Source organism: Schistocerca americana, chromosome 1 (genome assembly GCF_021461395.2).
Source record: "Schistocerca americana isolate TAMUIC-IGC-003095 chromosome 1, iqSchAmer2.1, whole genome shotgun sequence".
Lineage (NCBI taxonomy): Eukaryota > Metazoa > Arthropoda > Insecta > Orthoptera > Acrididae > Schistocerca > Schistocerca americana.
The window spans coordinates 271622938-271637676 of record NC_060119.1 but is presented as its reverse complement, the minus strand read 5'-3'; positions in this window follow the sequence as shown (position 1 = coordinate 271637676).

The following is a 14739-nucleotide window of genomic DNA, read 5'->3' as shown; positions in this document are numbered from 1 at the left end:
TTACCACAAATTTCCAATTACATTGTCACCAGTTCTCATTACGCACTTTTGTCAACGATGAACGGTAGTCCGCATGCCGTTTTTGTAGAAACCCGGACCATATGAGACAAGCCACTCTTTTGCAGCTTTGGCGACAGTATAGGAGTGAAAAAAAATCATCTTTCATAGGCACAAAGAGACGAAGTCAGAATCGATAGCTGCTTTAGGCACCAATAAATAAAAAAAAAAAACACACATCTTGCCTGTCCCGAAAAAATATGCACAGCATTTCGCCTTCAATCGCAGTGCCTTGAATTTCTTCTGTATTAGAAAATTCATACGTCGCTGTTGACATTTGGATTATAGCTCGTAGAGCTAAAAACGTGTCTGCGATGATGGTGGTGTTCGAAAAATTATCAGCTTCAGGTTCTCACTGATCCAGCAGTCTCCATAAATTTCCATGCCATGAAGCAGCATTCGCGAGACCCTTTTAGCAAACGCTTTCTGATAATCAAAATTGTGTAGCGTGGTATTACAGACATTCGCCTGCGTACACAATTACGCATCCGTAAACCGCTATCACCGCGGGTAAGTTGATCGAGTCGCTGTTCATTATGAGGGATACAGGGTCGATTGTGACGTGGGTTGTCGTGCTCACTCTGTTCCCTGATAGTGAAACTCAGTACCGGCCCCCCCACACATTATTCACGTGTTCTGTACCGTCTCCATACACCTTCAACTAACATCTATGGATTTCATTGGGCGCTCGCAGCTAAACAGTGAAAACTGTAATGAGAAATGTTTATTTTGTACGCCCGACGCCATTTCGAAACGCTGCTGTATTGGTGCTCTCCATCTTGAGACAACGAAGCCAAGAGGTGATTGGGAGAAAATTATAACACTCGTACTTCAATAATATAATCATGTTCGGACAATCGCAGTAAACACAAGAAATAGGAAACATCCCTTCTGGAATGACTATCCTGCAATTAACGAGACAGATACCATCAAGTTGTTGTTCAGCTCAAGCGATGTGTCGAACTGGGAAACACTGCTCCCTTTTAAACAATGCAAAGAAGCGGAACTGTGTGTGCTCCCAAAAAAAAAAAAAAAAAAAAAAAAAACCGTATGTAATGTAACAAAAAGCCACTTACTTGTTGGGACTGAATTGTTTTGTAAACTGGAGGTTGCTGCAACCTATTGTAGACAAACGTAACACAGTCTCCAAATGGAAGGAAGGTGCGACAGCTATTTGGACTTGGTTTAGTCTTCACTTGTCTAGTTGTGTTCTAATAACTTCTAGTGCATTTCTACCCAAATGGCTTAAACGAGCCGGCCACTGTGGCCGAGCGGTTCTAGGCGCTTCAGTCCGGAACCGCGCTGCCTCTACGGTCGCAGATTCGAATCCTGCCTCGGGCATGGGTGAGTGTGATGTCCTTAAGTTAGTTAGGTTTAAGTAGTTCTAAGTCGAGGGGACTAATGACCTCAGATGTTAAGTCCCATAGTTCTTAGAGCTATTTGAACCTTTTCTTAGCTTAAGCTCATCGTTAGTCCTGTAAGTTATCGTGATACCAGAATCAAAACTTGAGAATCTAAGAATGTTTTGCCAGTATGAACACAAACATGCCCAAACACCTTGCCGCAAACGGCAACAGTGAGAACTGTCAGAATAATTTAACAAGTCTGAAATCGTTAATTTGTTAGGCACCCTCGATCAGTAAAAGCTACTCTGAAGTCTCTCACAACGTCTGTACGTCGTGCACACTGGTCCATTTGCATTATTAATTATTATATTTATATATTCAGTTTGTAACACAGAATGAAGATCCTAATTTTTATTTCTCTCTGTTTTGCAGCACTATCAAAACAATATAATACTTTCACCGATTTACTAGAAGCTACTCTAAAACCTCACTCGATGGGATCGAAATTAAAAGTCAGCCCCATTGCGAGACAGTGGAACGAGAAAGTCCCTGCAGTACTTTTTCCTTGAATCATTTGGCTACGGGTTGATGAAGTGTGCTTAGTTTCTAGTCTGACCCATAAAAAAGAAATTTCTCCTCGTAAACAACTTCGTGTTGTCTTCTCTTCAGAAAGAATTCGCAGACACGAGGGTGCAGGGGCCTTAAACCTTTACGTTTCGTTGTGTTTTTCCTCCTCAAGGACACGTCGTTAAGTCTCAGAACTACTCTACTTCTGCAAGTCGTAAACCAAGTCCTCAGAGCTTGAGGGTGTCTGAGTGAATTGCTGATTAACTCAGGCCGTGTAGAATCCTGTCGGGAAACTTTCAATGAACTCCTATCGGATCGATGTCCAATGGTACTGCAAGTGCGAAACTTCTGAGAGACAGCTTCTAGTCACACAACACATCCCACTTTTAACTAATAATCATAATTGGTTGCTTTCTGCAGTCCCAGTCAGACATTTTTGATGTACAATGTTGTAATTAGAAAACACAAAGGAGAATGTTCGAATCAAAATTTTCAAAAACACAGTTCCCACCTATATAGATGGCTTACAGATTTAAAAATCTGCACCCGTATCAGCGAGAATTCTCTAATCAACGAGCAATAATTTACGAGACAGCAGTGATACGCTTAGGACGCGGAGAACAATTTATTACATATACACTATGAATGGCGGTGTTCATCACTCATGGAGCAAACAATTGAGGGGCTGGTACACGTAATATTTCACAATAACATTATATAAATACACCTTTGAGAAACTAACTTGCGGAACTCTTCAAAGTAAAAGAAGTACAAGCCATTTCGTGGACACTACCGCGCACTGTGAAGATAAAGTTCCAAGCCAGTGCCTGGATTGCATTTACAGTATAAGTAGTATAAGTAATCGAAACAAGTAATATAGCTACAAATTTGCAACAGATACCGAATAATAAATTAAAATTATGTTAAATTATTAAAGAAAAAGTAAAAAAAAAAAATGTTGAAACTATTAGACGTGGAGCCTTTGTTCACAAGCAGTTTTTTGTTCGAATCACTAACAGTCTCACTCCTCAGAGCACATGTCTTTCCACCTGAGCCGCGCGGAGTAGCCGCGCGGTCTAGGGTGTCTTGTCACGGTTTGCGCGGCTACCCCTGTCAGCGATTCGAGTCCTCTCTCGGACATGGGTGTGTGTGTTGTCCTTACAGTTAGTTTACGTTAGATTACGCAGTGTGTAAGCTTAGGGACCGATGACCTCAGTAGTATGGTCCCACAGGAACTTACCACAAATTAATGTTGCCTCCAGACCTAAGTTGTATTTACTGTTCCTCCTGAAACAGTCTGCTTATGTAAATGCAACAAAGGTCACGTGGCAGTGTTAGATAGCTACTGTGTGGAAGAATGTACTCAGCAGACTTTCTCGTGAAACTCTTTCCATAGCTCTTACTGTCAGCACCGCACATTTGCATGTCGGAAAAGCAAATGCGAAGACTTACGAAACGTTGAACATCATCTTCGTATAATGCTTGGTATAATCGCAGTAATGGTTATGAAAATGCCGCGGGTAGGGGAGAAAGAACCTCAAAGCAGGAGTCGGCCCTCTGGCTCAGAGGCAGGGAGACGTGGCTTTGTCCGCTTCCGGGAGACGTTTCGCAGGGCCACTTACACCGAGTCCCTGGCGAGCGCGCCCTCTAAAGGCTTATTGCCGCCTAAGTGGCCTTTTCCGCCTTCCGCTCGGAGGCGGTATTTCTTATTCCCCGCACACAAGAACAACATGCGCCGCTGTAGCTAACCGTACTTGGGCAAGCACCAGACCGAAAGACTCGATTTTTAATTCGAATTCGAACACGGTGTCATTCGATTGCCACTGTAGTTACTACTCCTATTTAACACAAAAGCATCCTCATTAATCAGTTCACTGGGCTAACAAGTACTTAAAGACCTAATGTGGTGTCACCGCCAGACACCACACTTGCTAGGTGGTAGCCTTTAAATCGGCCGCGGTCCGTTAGTATACGTCGGACACGCGTGTCGCCACTATCAGTGATTGCAGACCGAGCGCCGCCACACGGCAGGTCTAGAGAGACTTCCTAGAACTCGCCCCAGTTGTACAGCCGACTTCGCTAGCGATGGTTCAATGACAAATTACGCTCTCATTTGCCGAGACGATAGTTAGCATAGCCTTCAGCTACGTCATTTGCTACGACCTAGCAATGCGCCATTATCATTTGCTATTTATCTTGTGATGCATGTACCGTCAGACCGATGTTCACCAATTATGGATTAAAGTTAAGTATTCCAGAAGCTACGTACTCTTTTTACTAGACTCAACTTCTTTAACTGTTCCAGACCTCACGCCAGCCTGCGTGAGCTTAAACGCGTGCCTTTCGGCTACCTCATAGTGGCTTGGCTGTCTCGCCAAGTCACAACACCTTTTATCTCAGCTGCTCAGTCTGTTGTAGAAGATCCATTTGCTCTGCAAAAGTGAAGCATCAGACACGAAAAATGTATGTAAAAGACGGTGCAAATTAGTTTTGTCCATAAAGGAAGCTGTTGAACTGCGTAACGTACTTAAGAAGGTAACATTGAAGAAAATGTGCTACCAGTTACAAGCGAAGGCGTTTACTAGTAGCACGACCGGTTTCGTGCTAATGTATATTTTCGTGTCATGAAATTTGACTTTGTCTTTACGCAATCAACGCTGGAGTAAATTGTTCAATATAAATGGCAAATTATGGGGTCTTAGCTAAGGAGACGTAAGTGAAAAAGTGACAAGAGTTAAATTTACAAATGTATCTAAGCAGAGAATGAATTTACAAATGTTAAGTACATATTTCATTCAAAAGTAGTCGTTGGAAGCACCATAATCCCAATTCCACTAAAAATGTTACAAACTGTTTGCGGAACATTACTTACAACCTATAACGTGTTTACATTCGAGTACAAAAATTATAGTCAAAGAGATTGCAGCTAAGAAATTCAGAGGTGTTATAGAGGAACTCGGGCTGGAACGGGATACTTAACGTTTAACAATTTTTTCAAAGTAAAGGAACACGAGGAAACGCGTCTTACAAGTAGAAAAAAGAACCATATACACTCCTGGAAATTGAAATAAGAACACCGTGAATTCATTGTCCCAGGAAGGGGAAACTTTATTGACACATTCCTGGGGTCAGATACATCACATGATCACACTGACAGAACCACAGGCACATAGACACAGGCAACAGAGCATGCACAGTGTGGCACTAGTACAGTGTATATCCACATTTCGCAGCAATGCAGGCTGCTATTCTCCCATGGAGACGATCGTAGAGATGCTGGATGTAGTCCTGTGGAACGGCTTGCCATGCCATTTCCACCTGGCGCCTCAGTTGGACCAGCGTTCGTGCTGGACGTGCAGACCGCGTGAGACGACGCTTCATCCAGTCCCAAACATGCTCAATGGGGGACAGATCCGGAGATCTTGCTGGCCAGGGTAGTTGACTTACACCTTCTAGAGCACGTTGGGTGGCACGGGATACATGCGGACGTGCATTGTCCTGTTGGAACAGCAAGTTCCCTTGCCGGTCTAGGAAAGGTTGAACGATGGGTTCGATGACGGTTTGGATGTACCGTGCACTATTCAGTGTCCCCTCGACGATCACCAGTGGTGTACGGCCAGTGTAGGAGATCGCTTCCCACACCATGACGCCGGGTGTTGGCCCTGTGTGCCTCGGTCGTATGCAGTCCTGATTGTGGCGCTCACCTGCACGGCGCCAAACACGCATACGACCATCATTGGCACCAAGGCAGAAGCGACTCTCATCGCTGAAGACGACACGTCTCCATTCGTCCCTCCATTCACGCCTGTCGCGACACCACTGGAGGCGGGCTGCACGATGTTGGGGCGTGAGCGGAAGACGGCCTAACGGTGTGCGGGACCGTAGCCCAGCTTCATGGAGACGGTTGCGAATGGTCTTCGCCGATACCCCAGGAGCAACAGTGTCCCTAATTTGCTGGGAAGTGGCGGTGCGGTCCCCTACGGCACTGCGTAGGATCCTACGGTCTTGGCGTGCATCCGTGCGTCGCTGCGGTCCGGTCCCAGGTCGACGGGCACGTGCACCTTCCGCCGACCACTGGCGACAACATCGATGTACTGTGGAGACCTCACGCCCCACGTGTTGAGCAATTCGGCGGTACGTCCACCCGGCCTCCCGCATGCCCACTATACGCCCTCGCTCAAAGTCCGTCAACTGCACATACGGTTCACGTCCACGCTGTCGCGGCATGCTACCAGTGTTAAAGACTGCGATGGAGCTCCGTATGCCACGGCAAACTGGCTGACACTGACGGCGGCGGTGCACAAATACTGCGCAGCTAGCGCCATTCGATGGCCAACACCGCGGTTCCTGGTGTGTCCGCTGTGCCGTGCGTGTGATCATTGCTTGTACAGCCCTCTCGCAGTGTCCGGAGCAAGTATGGTGGGTCTGACACACCGGTGTCAATGTGTTCTTTTTTCCATTTCCAGGAGTGTATTATAACCCAACGTACCTCTCTTGAGAAACAAGCACGTGAAACTACATCATATGTATTTTCTACATTTTCTCCAAAGAAATGCCCATACACTGAAGAACCAAAGACACAGGTACACTTGCCTAATATCGTGTAGGGCTCCTGCGAGCACGCATAAGTGCCACAACACGACATCTGAAGTAGTGATGCAGGGAACAGAAACCAGAAATCCTGCTGTCCACAAATTCCTAAGACTACGGGGTGTGACGATGTCTTCTGAACACCAAGTAGCAAGGTATCGCAGATATGTTCATGTCTGGAGAGTTTGCTGGCCAGCGGAAGTGTTTAAACTCAGAAGTGTGTTCCTGGAGCCACTCTGTAGCAATTCCGGACCTTTGGGGTGTCGCATTGTCCTGCTGGAATTTCCCAAGACAGTCAGAATGTACAACGGACATGAATGGGTGCAAGTGATCAGACAGGATCCTCTTCAGTCGTCGTTGGTCCCATTCTTGCAGAATCTTTTTCCGGCCGCAGAGATGTCGGAGGTTTGATGTTTTACCGGATTCCTGATGTTCAACGTACACTCGTGAAATGGTCGTTCTGGAAAATCCGCAACCGGCCGTTGTGGCCGAGCGGTTCTACGCGCTTCAGTCCGGAACCACGCTTCTGCTACGGTCCCATAGCGCTCAGAGCCATTTGAACCATTTTTTTTTAATCCCCACTTCGTCGCTACCACGGAGATGGTGTGTCCCATCGCTCGTGCGCTGACTATAACACCACGTTCAAGCCCACTCTGATCTTGATGACTTGTCATTGTAGCAGCAGTAACCGATCTAACAACAGCGCCAGACACTTGTCGTACATAGGCGTTGCCGACAGAATGTTTAAATATCTCTGTATTTGAATACGCATGCCTGTACCAGTTTCTTCGGTGCTTCAGTGTACATGCAACGTTCAGTCCCACCCAAGGGGCAGAATGGGATAGGGTAATGTTTTAGGTGTAATTACTGCATAAATGTTAAAATTATTAGGAATATTATCTTAAACTAAGGCATAAAGTAGTTTAACGAACAATTTAAATTAACGAATACGGAATCTTCAAAAACTTGTTAACAATAAGAAAATATATTAATGTTATTTTAAAAATGATACAATTATTTTAATGATTAATGGCAAGTTACTGTTACTTTATTGAGTCACATCGGTCCTGCACCAGATGTATTTTCTGGCTTGCGAACAGACATCTGACGCCTAGTAATAAATCTTATAACCCAGTCCTTCCCAACTAGACAAGTATATTTGTCAGATGTGTATAGTAAGCTATTTCCTTCTGTTAGTTGACAGGCTAATGATCTGAGAATGAGATGTTCCATCGTTGGACTAAAAGGTCTACTCTCCACTGACTACATGTTCGCCACTACCTCGTCTTCCCGTTCTGCACTGAACACATTTATAAATTTTCCATCTGATTTGTCAACTCTGTACTTGGGATTATTCTTAGTTTTATGAAATAAACTTTCCAACATTGATATGGTTTCGTTAAAATCCCTTGAAAATGAGACGGCATTTCTGTTGATTCAGTATTCCTTAGCTGTTTCTCAGTCTGTCGGATGTAAGTTCACACCATCTGGAAACGCAGGAATAAAAAGGAATATATAGTTTGAAAGCTACTTGCACGCTGTAGATGACGTGTGTCAGTGCAAGAAAGATTTTCAGTTCGGTTTAAGCCACCACTGCGGTGTATCTGGCTTATTACGTTGTATTTATTCTTTGTGCTTGAAGTTTTAAGTGTAATATTATTTCATATTTCTTAGATTATGGTTTTATTGTTAATTTTTTTCTGGTTGAGGCTTTTGAGTATTATCGAGTAAAACCTCCTTATGAATTGCGAGAATTTTAACATAACCGCAGAATAATGTATTCTACTGTTAGCGAACTTCAGATAATGATATTGCTGTCTCTGAATGTATTTGTATTATTGTTTCGGGAATTATCATTACCGATTTAGAACCAGTAAATTTTGCTCTTATTATTATTGCGCTCTTTTGAAAAACCTGATTTAGGAGAAGTTTATTTAACATATTGCTGATATGTTCAATACTATTGGTACCGGTACTATATTATCATACGCAGCCAGAGCCCTCAGGCACTTCAATTCCACAATCTGTGTTGCTGTGAATGCCAATTCCTACGCACCATTTGTCAGTAAATATAATGGAGTAGACCAGTCTATACATTTTGGTTGTACCAATGTAGCTCTGGGGAACATTTCAAGTGATCTTTTCTTTCTGTTGAGCCGAGCTGCTGCAGATAAAGATAGGGCAGATTATTGCAGGTTGACTCGTAGAGCCGTTAGACATGAGAGGCAGTAAAGAATGCCTTCTTACACAGGTACGCAAATGAGTAAAACGGTTAGTAATCCTGGTCAAGATGGAAACTGTAGAAGGCTGATAGCAATTTGACCAAATGTGGTAAATATGCAAGTATGAGGAAGAAAATGGGAACAAAATGAAATGTTCATTAATTTTCAGATACACAAACTGCAACGAGGTCGCGAACTGAATAGTGAACCGAATATAGAATAAATTTCTTTTTTTTCACGTCCATGGTCACAAATTTTTTTGTAGTCAGACTACAGGTTTCGGTCTATAATAACCATCTTCAGATCTGTTTTATGTTTATGTACAGACAATTAAAATCCTTTACACAGAAGAGAACAATTTAATTCTCCCCTGTACCTAGCGCCTCTTTCAGACATCTATTTGACTGCAGAAGGACCGCAAAGAAAGAAATTATGCAGAAGAGTATTATAAGCTTCTGACGACCACGTGATCGGCGCAAGTTCTGCGCAGTATGTTCACGTGACCACAGCGTGTGACTCAGATTGACGCGCTCGGCGCGAACTATTCTAGAGCCGCGAGACGGCGGCAGCGAGGGGCTCGGCGGATGACGTGGGAGCGTGCCCTAAAATATTGTTAAAATTAACATTTGCGATAGAATGTCGAGGGTGCAACATAGACGTGGGTATTATAAGAACAATAATGAAGCACGCTGTGTCCAATGAAGTGTCGGGCATTATTAATCTTTGTTGCGCAGTCGGTACTAGCTTCGTGCGTTAATAGATGGGGATGGAAAACAAAATGAAAACTATAATCTATAATTTAAAACGAATGACTGTGGGTTCCCTCTTTCATTTAATCATTTCCCCACAGAATCAACACTAAAGGAATGACATACGCAACCAGATATCACCACAGTACTGAAGATAAAACAAGGCACATCATTCTCATGTTGCAGAGGAAACTTCTTCAGATGTATGAGAGACATAATGACACGCTTTTAACGTAAATACTACGTACCTCAGTGCTGAAGAATGAATACTGTGTGCCACAGCCTTTTTTCATTTACATTTATTTTGCATTTAGATGGCATCACATAAAAATTAGAAGCACTGAGCAAACACGCAGTCAAACTGATGTTTAACAGAATTGAACATAATAGGTTGAGGTATACTAGAGATGTTACAGTTCTATTGAAGCCAAGAACGATGGCGGTTGAGTATAGACTTGTTCTCTGCACCTACGTCACACATTCTCCGGAGCCAATGAGAGTTCAGTAATGTTTTGTGCGCCGCTCGGTTGCGCATGCCGTACACAATGAGAGTATTAGAGGTGACTGCAGCGAATGATTTGGTGAACTTTTAATCGATTTATTGCGAGTTGTTATCGCTGGCCGTGGTGGTAAGCGACAAATTCCACATACTCAAGGTAGTTACATAACCTACAGGATACATGCTTTCTTCAAGCGCAAAGCACGTGTTCACTAGTGTCGCATCTGTCTCTAGGAGCCAGCAACAAAATGTAATCCCTGTCCGTGCATTGACCTGCGCGAACTGTCTCCGTTCGTGAATCGAACTACACTGAAGAACCACAGAAACTGGTACACCTGTCTAATATCGTGTATGTCCCCCGCATCACGACGTGCCATGGACCCGACTAACGTCTAAGTTAGTGCTGGAGGGAACTGACACCGTGAATCCTGAAGGGATCAGCATTAATCCGTAAGAATGAGATGGGGTGAAGATCTCTTCTGAACAGCACGTTGGAAGGCATCCCAGATATGCTCAATAATGTTCATGTCTGGGGGTTTGATGGTCAGCGGAAGTGTTTACACTCAGAAGAGTGTTCCTAGAGCTACTCTGTAGCAATTCTGGATGTATTGGGTGCCGCTTGGTCCTGCTGGAACCGCCCAAGTCCATCGGAATACACAATGGTCATGACTGGATGCAGGCGACCAGACAGGATGCTTACGCACGTGTCACCTGTCAGAGTTCGTAACTAGACGTAATAGGGGTCCCATATCCCTCCAACTGCACACGCCCCACACCATTACAGATCCTCCACGAGCTTGAGCAGTCCCCTGCTAACGTCTAGTGTCCATGGATTCATGAGATTATCTCCATGCTCGTACACGTCCATCCGCTCGATAGAGTCTGAAACGAGATTCGTCCGAGCAAGCAACATGTTCCCAGTCAAATGGTTCAAATGGCTCTGAGCACTATGGGACTTAACATCTACGGTCATCAGTCCCCTAGAACTTAGAACTACTTAAACCTAACTAACCTAAGGACATCACACAACACCCAGTCATCACGAGGCAGAGAATATCCCTGACCCCGCCGGGAATCGAACCCGGGAACCCGGGCGTGGGAAGCGAGAACGCTACCGCACGACCACGAGCTGCGGACGTTCCCGGTCATCAACAGTCCAATGTCAGCGTTGACGGGCCCAGGTAAGACGTAAAACTTAGTGTCGTGCAGTGATCAAGGGTCCAAGAGTAGTCCTTCGGCTCCGAAAGCCCGTCTCGATGATATTTCGTTGAGTGGTTTGCACGCTGACACTTGTTGATGGCCAAACACTAAAATCTGCAGCAATTTGCAGAAAGGTTGCACTTCTGTCACTTTAAACGATTCTCTTCAATCGTCATTTGTCTCGTTCTTGAAGGATCTCTTTCCGGCCGCAGCGATGTCGGGGATTTGATGTTTTACCGGATTCCTGATATTCACGGAACACTCGTGAAATGGTCGTCCGGGAAAATCCTCACTTCATCGCTACCACGGAGATGCTGTGTCTCATCGCTAGTGCGCCGACTATCATGCCACGTTAAAACTTACTTAAATCTTGATAACCTGCCTTTGTAGCAGCAGTAACCGATTTAACAATTGCGCCAGACGTTAGTTACCTTATATAGGCGTTGCAGACAGCAACGCCGTATTCTACCTGTTTACAATCTACGTATTTCAGTACCCAAGCATAAGCCAGTTTCTTTGGGGCTTCAGTGTTTAATGAATAGCAATCACAACATTGTCTTTTAAGTGAAACTGGTTCCAGAATCGAGTTATTTTTGACGTCCTGCTTCGATTGAAGTAAGTTAATTGCATCAAAAGACTTCTCTAAATAAGTGTTAAAAATATGAGAAGCAGTGTTCTCATATCAAGCTTTGCAAAGTTAGTTGACGGAGGTTCGAGTCCTCCCTCGGGCATGGGTGTGTGTGTTTGTCCTTAGGATAATTTAGGTTAAGTAGTGTATAACCTTAGGGACTGATGACCTTAGCAGTTAAATCCCATAAGATTTCACACACATTTTTTTTAGTCGACAGAAGGCATCCCCCACAAAACCTGTTGTATCACAGGGCATAAGTAGTAAAGCTGGAGATAATTCTAAAACACAATCAAGAAAACATAACAAAAGGAAAATGTAGAAGGACTGATACGCAAAGGGATCGATAGCTGTAAGCAATTTTGTGCAGTAGCCGAAAGTGTCTATGTTACCTCAGAACGAACTTCTACTAGGCAGAATTTAGGTTATGGCGAACAAAGCAATTCTCATCCAAATGAATCGTTTTGGAATAGTTCGATTGGTCGCACGCGACATCTGATTTACGAAGTGTGTGACGATTTGAACAGAACTGTACCACGTTTGGGCAGCATGTTCTCCGTAACTCCTACGACATGCACTGGACTCGCTTCCGGGAGGACGACGGTTCAATCCCGCGTTCGGCCTTCCTCATTTAGGTTTTCCGTGATTTCCCTAAATCACTCCAGGAATATGCAGGGATGGTTCCTTTGACAGGGCACGGCCGACTTCCTTCCCCGTCCTTCCTTAATCCGATGAGACCGATGACCTCGCTGTCTGGTCTCCTCCCCCACAATAACCCAATCCTTTTACGACATGGTACAGCGAGAGACTGGCACACCACCACCCGTAATCACTACGATTGATGAACAGCGTCGAATTTGTGAAAGCAGCACAGAATGACGTACCTACATCTTTTACCCCAGCTCAGTTCTGCACAATTCCCGCTGGGGTTGGACCAATTGTTTCTGCCAGAGGACACAATCCTGTGTAGTAGGTCTCACTCCACACGTGGTCCAAAATGGACTATAAATTTAATCGGGGATTCTTTCTTCGCAGTCGAGCAGCCGATCCGAGCGGATAGCTGCTCTCTGCACTTGGAGTAGCTGCCCGAGGATAGCTCTACGGAGTGCTCGCTAATGATCTGTAACAGAGATAGCTGCCGGTGACGCTGTTCAGAACACCGCGAACGAGCGCAAGCCGCTTAAAACTTCTTACCGCTAAGCGGCAAGAGCTTCGGCTCATCTCCCTGCAAACTCGGTTGCAATCCCCCAGCGGGACTCTCCAGTTCTTTGGTAGCGTTTATTTCAGTGTCAGGGGCCCGTTAACGTCGGATAACCCCCCGCACTGTAGGTCGCTCTCTTCTTCCCGCGCTCTCTTGCGCCGCGCATTGCACTTCGCGCAGACAGACCGTAGGGACTCCCCTCTTCTGTAGGTACACGCAATATTGCATTCTCGACGAAAAAGCAAAAATTATTGTCGTTTTAGAAGGAAGCAAAATTGTCTTACCACCCTATCCTTATGGAGAAAAGATGTCCGATCCTTCTTGCATGTCGCTTCCAGTAAAGCGCAGAAAAGCTACAACACAAAAGCCGCGAATGCCGGCTGAAGCCGCCAGCATCTCCATCCCACTCTCCACGTTAAAAGAGGCAGTTGCCTCGAAATATCAGCAGATCACCGAGCAGCATAAGCTGATCGAGCTGCTCATGGAGACTGAACACACGAAAACACCAATACGCGCAACAAACACACAAGCGCCTGCCGCAAACTCGCTAGACGTGCCCTCTCTATCACCTATGTCGGCTCAGGCACCGATGGAACCGGAGCCGGCAGAGGATACAAACAACACAGAAGACGGACCATGGCAGCAGTCCACAACCCAAACCCCATGAAGACACACAGACAAGAGAGCCCATAAACTCACGAGGCAGCCGCGAAGTGCTGCTGCCAACTCCAACAACGTCAAATATCAACACTAGCAACGCAGGGAACACCATAAACAACCCTGCGACTGCAGCACACTCAAGGACATAAGCAACTACGCCGAATTCAAACAAGTCCTCGGCTCGTTTCCCACTAGTCATCGTAGACGACTACAGAGACCTTAGTCTGTTAAACAAAGAGTGTAATAACAAGCACAACCCACAACATACTACTCTAAACTCACTGGGGACCAAGCCGAACTGTTCGTGGCGAGCAAGTCGGATTATACTGTAAGTAGGCTGTTTAGGTTTTTATGTTGGTAACGCCAAGTAGCGCTCTGTATGAAAATCACTGACTGTGCGGTGTGCAGTCTGTGGCTGGTTTGCATTGTTGGAATATTTGCTACTGTAGTGTTGGGCAGTTGGAGGTGAGCCGCCAGCAGTGGTGGATGTGGGGAAAGAGATGGCGGAGTTTTGAGAGCGGATGATCTGGACGTGTGTCCATCAGAAAGAGTAAATTTGAAAGACTGGATGTCATGATGTCTTTTGAACACTATTAAGGTAAATACATTGTTTGTTCTCTATCAAAATCTTTCATTTGCTAAGTATGCCTATCAGTAGTTAGTGCCTTCAGCAGTTAGAATCTTTGATTTAGCTGGCAGTACTGGCGCTCGCTGTATTGCAATAGTTCGAGTAACGAAGATTATTGTGAGGTAAGTGATTCATGAAAGGTATAGGTTATTGTTAGTCAGGACAATTCTTTTGTAGGGATTATTGAAAGTCACATTGCGTTGCGCTAAAAATATTGTGTGTGAGTTTAGTGATGATCAGAATAACTAAAGAGATAAATGTGTGAGTACGTTCAGTTTTGCTCATCTGTTTGAAAATCAAATAACGTAAGAGGTTTATCAGCACAGTCATTTATAATTTTTCTAAGGGGACGTTTCAATACGAATCTGTTGGACTTTCTAAAGGAAAGGAGA